The sequence below is a fragment of the Neltuma alba genome, unplaced genomic scaffold (genome assembly GCF_004799145.2).
Source record: "Neltuma alba isolate B1F8T4 unplaced genomic scaffold, ASM479914v2 tig00012597_pilon, whole genome shotgun sequence".
NCBI classification, from domain to species: domain Eukaryota; kingdom Viridiplantae; phylum Streptophyta; class Magnoliopsida; order Fabales; family Fabaceae; genus Neltuma; species Neltuma alba.
The window spans coordinates 25128-33498 of NW_021637046.1; positions in this window are offsets into that span (position 1 = coordinate 25128).

Below are 8371 nucleotides of genomic sequence, written 5' to 3' on the forward strand. Positions count from 1 at the left end.
GTCCTGTTTATGAGTACAATAAATTTTTGAAAAAACATTTTTAAAAATAATAATGGAATAGAGTAGAATATTTGAGGATAAGAAGAAGGGGTGGGAAGCAAGACTGTCCCCCCTCCTCTTTATCCTCGTGATGGTCATGTGGGGGCCGCCTACGTTAATTATCTGCCTCCGATGTCCAACATTATTGCGGGAACACGCACATAGGAGCATGATACAGAACCTTCTCTTTCCGTCGTACTGTGGTGGCCTTAATTACGCTGATTCACAGTGTATAGGTTACTTTAACTAATTTATTAATGTGCTGGCAAAAAAAACTAATTTATTAATGAGCATAAAAAATAATATTATTTTTAATTTTTAATATAAGAATTAGTTGACCAATTTAAGTATATTAAAAATTTTAATTAAATTAGTTATTTATAATAAATAAGTGTTATCTTTCTTAAAATATTATTAATAATCAAATGTATTGACTATAACTACCATTATTGGAAGAATTATCTTATAAAGAAATAGATACTACCTCCGGTCATAATTATAAGAGCTAGTTAACTAATTTGAAGAGATTAAGGAAAGAAGTTAAGTTAGTTATTTGTCATAAGTATGTGTTATCTTTTCTAAAATATCCTTGCTAATCAAGTGTATTGGCTAGAACTACTGTTGTTAGAAGGACTATCTTGGAAAAAAATACATAAATATTATAGACAAAATATATTGGGATATTATATTTAGGATCAAAATAAAAGTCAAACAATATCTTATATTAAGAATCAGAGGTAGTAAATATGAAAAATAAAATGAATTGTGATTTTATATTTAGAATCAAAATAAAAGTCAGACGACATCTTATATTAAGAATTAGAGATAGTAGTCAGCTTATTAAATCAGTCACTAGTCAAAAAAATATTTATTGAATCAGTCCCAAATAAAAAGTTTTTTCCAACTTTTTTTTGGACTGAAAAAGTTTTTTTATTAACTTTATTCATGTTAAATGAGGTTGTGAATGGGAATTGAAGAGACAAAATTGATAAAGAAGCATTTATTACTGTTCAAATGACTTCTATTTTAAACTAAATCAATCTTTTAAAAGTGACTTGTATTGTGGAATAAAATGAATACTTTGTTTACGCTATTTTATTGACTGCCACTTGCCCTTGCGTCTTAATCATATGAATGCAGTGTGATGATCTCATTCTTACTGGGTTATGGTTATCATTATCAGCAACAACCTCAACTTTTTAATTTGCAAAATTAGACCTAATTGATTGATTAAAAGCCTCTTTATATGCATAGTGTTCCATAAGATATGTTCTTGCAAAAGCAATCGCAGCCTCGCTTACAGCCTCATATCCTCTTTCATAATTATATGTATAAACTACGTTGGCGTTTGCTAGCTTCTTGCTCTCCCCTGGCCCTATCCTCGTCACATCAAAATAGAGCGTGATATCATCATCGTCCATTCTCAATCCTTTTTTTTGTTTTTTTGCGATTAACTAAAAGTATTTCTTTAATTTCTAACATATCAATTTTTATTTAGTTTATCTATTATATTTGTTTTTTAAAATTTATCTAATATATAAAATGATAGATAGTACGTGATGCTTGTTATAATTAATTAATTAATTAAATTAAATTAATAAAGTATTTTTATATTAAAAACCGTGCAAAGTACTATTATACACCTTACTATGCCCAATCGTTGAATTAGTCAAGTAGCATGGTGGTTCAAGCGTTGAACTGTGTGTGAACTGATTCTAATCAGATGAGCAACAAAATAGAAACACGAGGATGGATTTGTAAAATCAGTAAACTCTTTCCATTTCCCTTTTTTTCTACTCGTTTTCTAAATTAAATGACTGTTTTTGTGTGGAGATCCTGGGCCAATTGAAATATTGATTTTCAATTATAAAAAATTGAAATATTGATTTTCAATTATAAAAAATTGAAATATTGACTTGTCAGCTTCGATTTTGATGACATCCGTCGTAATTATTATTATTGTTACAGGAAAAATTATGATATATAGGATTAGGCGCATAGATGATGTCACTTGTTTTGTTCGCATAAATCATACAATAATTAAGACTATTAATTTGTTGATAGTATAATTTAACAGAATAAGAGGACAGAACAGGGGAATTGAGAAATGAAGCATATTCCACGGGGGTTGGCAGCTATGCGGGGTGAGTTCTTAGGAGATTAATTTAGAGCGGTGACGATAATGTCAAAGAAAAAAAATTATGGATTAGTATTCTAAGGACTTGTTCGTTTGTTATATATTCAAAGTTGTTGAATAAGAAAGGCCTTCAACTAGAAACATCCACTTTAATAATGTCATAATTAGTTATATGGTGACGACTTTGCATGCCGCAGGAAGATGCCTATTTAAACCGTTCAAACTCAATTCTTTCTGAATCTTATCTTCCATTATCAGTTGGGTACATACCCAATACATCTGAAATATTAATATTAAGAAGAAAAAAAGCTACTTTAATTAAAAAAAGGTTCTTGGCCACAAAAAAAAAAAAAAAGAAAGTTACCCCATGATTAATGAAAACGTGTGCATCACTTTATATAAGTGATCCAAACTCGGGACAGCCATAATGATACAGGGACAAAACCGAGATGAAGTTATTTATGTTTATAAAATCAAATTTCCTAAACAACACACTCGTTTTTTTTTTTTGTTATTTGTTGATTGTTAAAATATGTATGTGTATTCATAAATTAACTCATGAGTACTTGTAAGATTTTTATATGCGATCTTGTCATGTAAATTAAGATTTGTAAATTTTCGTATAAGTAGTTATTATTTTGATATTATTAGTTATTGAAATGCATTTGTACTCATATAAATTCATCCATGAAATATTAAAAAAAATTTTTGACCAGCCATGAAATATGAAAACTTACTATTGTTTGTCGTTAAAATAGATATGTACACTTATAAAGTCACATGTTGACTTGACCCGATGAGTGTGAGCATATTGACTTGGGTTTAATTTTACTATAAATAAGTATTTTTGTATTTTATTAAGTAAAATTGTCTTCATATATTTATCTCGTACAGTATAACAAAAAGAACTTAATTTAAACTGCTTTTCATGATAGTTTGGATTGACTTATTTAAATGTCTATAAATATATTTCATATAAACATAAACAAATTTTCTCTCATATATTTATATTATATTTCACAAGATTAAAAACCTTATTATAAGCTATTTCAAATCAACCCCTCGGTTTCTGGGGGGCAACCAAACCGATGGCTAATCATGCTCATAAGTTCACATGACACATTCAACAAGTTATGACATCAAACTCAACTATAAGTTTCTATAGTAACAAAGGAAATAAGTATCTCAAATACAAAATTGCAAACATTTCACATTAAATTAGTATTATCTCCGGTCATTGATATAAGACTTTATTTGATTTTTATTTTGATTCTAAATATAAGACCACAATCTACTTTATCTCTCATATTTATACATTTTTTTCAAAGTAGTCTTTCTAACAATGATAGTTCTAACAAATACACTTGATTAATAAGGATATTTTATAAAAAATAACACATATTTATTATAAAAAACTAATTTAATTTTTTCTTAATCTTTTTAAATTAGCTAACTAGTTTTTATATTTAGGATTGGAAGTAGTAGTATTTTTTACCGTTATGCTTCAGTATGAAAATAAATGTTTATTTCGCAGCCAAAGATAGAACAAAATACAAATGTGCACGTGGCAGGTCCTAGTTAGTGCCAAAAGCAGTCCAATTTTGCGGCCACTGCTCTTTCTCACAGGTTAGGCCGGTTTGCCGCCCTTATGACGAAGGCTAAAGCGACGATGCTCATTTACCAAAACGTTTTTCGGTAAAAAGGCAAAAAAGAAAAAGGAAAAAAAAAACTCTCCATGGTCGCCAGCAGCATAATTACTGGTGAAGGATAGCTATGTAGAATTTGAGCACAACGACTGTGTGGGTATACATAGTTTGTTGTTAATTATAAAATACTACCTCCGGTCCTTAATATAAAATTCCGTTTGAATTTTTGTTTGGTCCTAATTATAAGACCCCAATTTATTTTTTCTCTTATATTTATATATTTTTTTCCAAGATAGTTCTTTTAATAATAATAGTTCTAGCCAATACACTTAATTAGCAAGAATATTTTAGGAATGACAATACTTATTTATTACAAATAACTAACTTAACTTACTTCTTTAATCTCCTCAAATAAATCAACTGGGTCTTATAATTAGGACCAGAAATAGTACTACTCTAGTTATTAATTCTGATGGGAAAGTGGAAGATTGACAATTTAACTCTAGGATAAGAAATTAACAATTATTTTTAATGAATTTATATATTTAGTAATCTGATAAGAAAAAAGAGGAAGCTTTTGCTTCTATCCACGCCACCGCCAACAAACATCCTAAAGGGATTAATAATTTTAGTACAGCAAATTGACAACTCCGATAATAAAGCTTTGATCTTCCACTGATGGTTGTAACATTAACACCTTTGGTAGAAGAGACTGACAACTTTAGTATATAAAGTTTTTTTTTAATACAAAAAAATTTAGATATTTTAATATAAAAAAATTTAGATAAGTTGAATTCAGAGACTTATTAAAACATACTGCAGAGCATGTTTTTAGGCTTAAAAAGTGTTTACAGAGATACTTATAGAGTATTCACCAACAAAGTCCTTATATCAGTATCAGGATTCAAACTTATAGTCTTATAGGTTATGAACGGATTCTTTACTAACTTGATTAATTTTTATTGAAGTTAATAACTAGTAAAGCGTTCTCAGTTAATAACATTAACTTCTTTATTTATATATATATATATATATATATATATAATATTTTGCATATGACACTGAAATCCCAAACACTGTGTGCTTAAATCCAACCCCACCCTCGCCAATATATTGCCTGTTACGCCGGAGTTTATGTGGCTGACTGGCGGCTACAGTGCCAGCCATCATGGGAAGAGATTTTTCTTTTCTTTAAATCAAGATAATACTCTTTTGGCTTTTAATGTAAAACCTAATTAAATAGTTTATGTTGATCATATATGCAAGATCTACTTGACATATTTTTTTTGTCAAACTAACCTTATTGATATTTCGCTAACAATAATCAAATGGAAGAAGAAGGAAGAAAATTAAAAAAAATGCTTAGGGTGCTTGAGGAAAAACATATCATATTAACTAATTTAACTTACATTTTTAATTTATTCAAATTAATTAATTAGGTCTTATATTAATGACTAGAGGAATAATATATACAAACCTATTTATAATTAAAGCCCTATATCAAAACTTATTTACAATTAGAGCCTATAAGATTTCAGACTTGCTCTTCTTATTCTATTTATAAGACACTTCTAGTATATTTTATATAGATAAAAAAAACATTAAATTTTATTAATTTTTATTTAAAATTCAACAATTTTCAACTTTATTCCTATTTAATATACATTATACCTCATGTAAACAAAATTAATAAATAAAGAGTAAAATTGTACATCCATGTAAAAATATCTCCTAGTACCTTATAAATAGAACAAAAAATATTTTCTTTCTTTGCTTTATAAATATGATTATTTCTTGAGGCTTTTTGGCATTAGAATCGTTCTCTGTGCCCCCGTTGCAATTTCCCCCAACAATGGTAGTAACAACAACAATACTAATTTAAGTTTGTAATTTTTAATTTTAATAAAGCTGAGATGTAAGATAAAAGAGTAATAAAATTTAATTAAAAGATTCTAATTCTACTTTTTAAATTTTTTAAATTAAGTTAGTAATTGCGTGTATGCAAAAGTTTTATGATTTTTATGATTTTATCTTATAATTTAAAATTGATGTTTTCGTTTGATTAAAAAATGTAAATTTAATTTATTATTTATTATGGGTGTAAATGCTAATATGAGATATAAAATTGATAATAAATATATCTTACTTGCAAACATGATGGACCATTTGATTCATTTCTCACTAAAAGTTAATTATTTCTTAAATATAACGCAAGCAAAATGGCACATCTTCAGGGAAAGAAGGGCGAATAATCTTGAGAATTCACATTTCCCCTTAAAATTATAAATCGATGCTACTTTTGTGAATGAAACTGACAAGAATAACAATTTTTGGTTGGTGCCAATTTTAAGAAAGCTAATTATTAATAATAAATTGCAGGGAAGGATGTTATAATTAATTAAGGAGGTATGTTCAATGTACTTTAAAAAGCATTCAGATTCAAAGCATTCGCCCCTATAAAATTTTATTTTTCATTTTTTCTGTAATATATCAAAATGACGCCGATTCTAGGATGAGTGGGATCGCTTGGAAGAAATTTAGTCTTAGTTTCACTCTTAAATTAATAGGAAAACATGTTTATCGATATCACAGCAAAAAGAAAAAAGAAAAAACAACTTCGTTTTCGTTGGGAAAAAATCACTTTCTCCCAAGTTTCCATCTTTTGTTTATGTTATATTGTGCGTGAAAAGTGATCCATTGGTCAAAAAAACATAAAATAAGAAAGTGAACCATGTGGCTTGATGCTTGGGAGATTGGATGGGTTAATTAAGGGTGCAAAGGGCACTTTGCGTGCTTAAGAAGCATATCTTAGCTAATTAAGTAACTTGACAACTAAAATATTACTGTAATTTGCAATAAATATCTTTTGAATGTGATCAATTAAATTATAATTTTTTATTACATTAAAAAAATTTTATCTTTTTTTTTTTATATATTTCCAATCATATCTGGTCTCTCTCAGACTTCAGGTTAATTTTCTTGCTTTCTGCAGATCTAGGCAATGCATAATATTTGCCTTTGATGATATAATCAAAAGATCAAACTAACTAATTATAATTCATGTAATTTTTTAGACATATTTTATTTGATTATTTTTTAAAAAATAATATACTAGCTAATTGTACACGTTACAATTCATTTATACAATTCAAGATTAATTATTTGTTAACTAATTATCAGTTGTTCATTTAATTTGATACTATTAATTAATTAAGCCATGCTCTTCTTAAACTTAAATTCTAGATGCGCCATGAGACAAAATGCCAAAATAGACTTTTTCAGAAGTAGAAGAGAATTAAAAAAAAAAAAGCCACGTTTCTTTTTAATTTAAAAGGATAAAAGGCTTTTACAAAATTAGGGTACTTATGCATTTAAAGCTAAATCTCAATTTGTTTGTCTTGTGCAATTCGGCCCAAATAGACCAACTTCGATCCTTGAATGATGAAAAGGGAGGGACCAGAGATGCAAAGACGCCAGCAGCTCCGGCGGTCCAAGAAGAGCGGTTTCTTCAAAATTCATATAGTACTATCTCTTATCCTTAATATAAGATTTTATTTGATTTTTATTTTAATCATAAATATAAGACGTAAATTCATTTTGTCTCTCGTATTTATACATTTTTTTCAAGGTAATACTTCTAACAATAATAGTTATAGCTAATATACCTGATTAGTAAGGATATTTTAAAAAGGATAACACATATTTATCATAAATAACTAACTTAACTTTTTTCCCTAATCTCCTCAAATTAGTCAATTAGCTCTTATAATTAGAATCGGAGGTAGTAGTATAATTTAGGTTTTTTGGCCAACATAGCAAGTTTAAGTTGCATCTAACACTTTGAATTAATTTTTTAAGTATGTTCGGTATCTCAAAATATTATGTGATTTACTGAGCATGCTTAATTTTTCAGCCACACTTAACACCAATTATCATAAAGTATTTACTTCAATATTTTTTATGGTGTTAGACACATAAAAAAAATACTAAATACTTTAAGATGATTGACATGCATGAAATATACTTTAAAATATTGAATCAACCATAACATATTTTAGAACATTAGATCCACCTTAAAGAAAATACTTTATATCAACTTTAACCCAGTATTGTAAGGTGGCGTACATTTTACAGGCATTCCCACAATCTTAACAATGGAATGATATTTTACAAGCAGGTTTTGAATGATGACTTACGGAGGAGGGGATAAGTACGTAATAGAAATTGTCTCATTTTACATAAAACGTGTTTATAAATAATTTCAATCATGCTTGGATTGTGGGTGAGCCCAATCCCTTTTTCAAAAATTTTTGTACCAAAAAAAAAATAATTTCAATCATTTTTCCAAACGGGCCTCTCAGTTTATTTAGAATCGTCCTTTAAAAATGGTTTTTTAATTATTATTTATGAAATAAATATGTGAGAAGAGTTTTGTTTCGATTTACATAAAATGACTTATAAGTATTTACGAATCAGAAATTCATACAAAAATTAATAGTATAGTTAGTTTCATAGGGGAAAGTCTCCACCACCAGAGGGTTACCTTCGC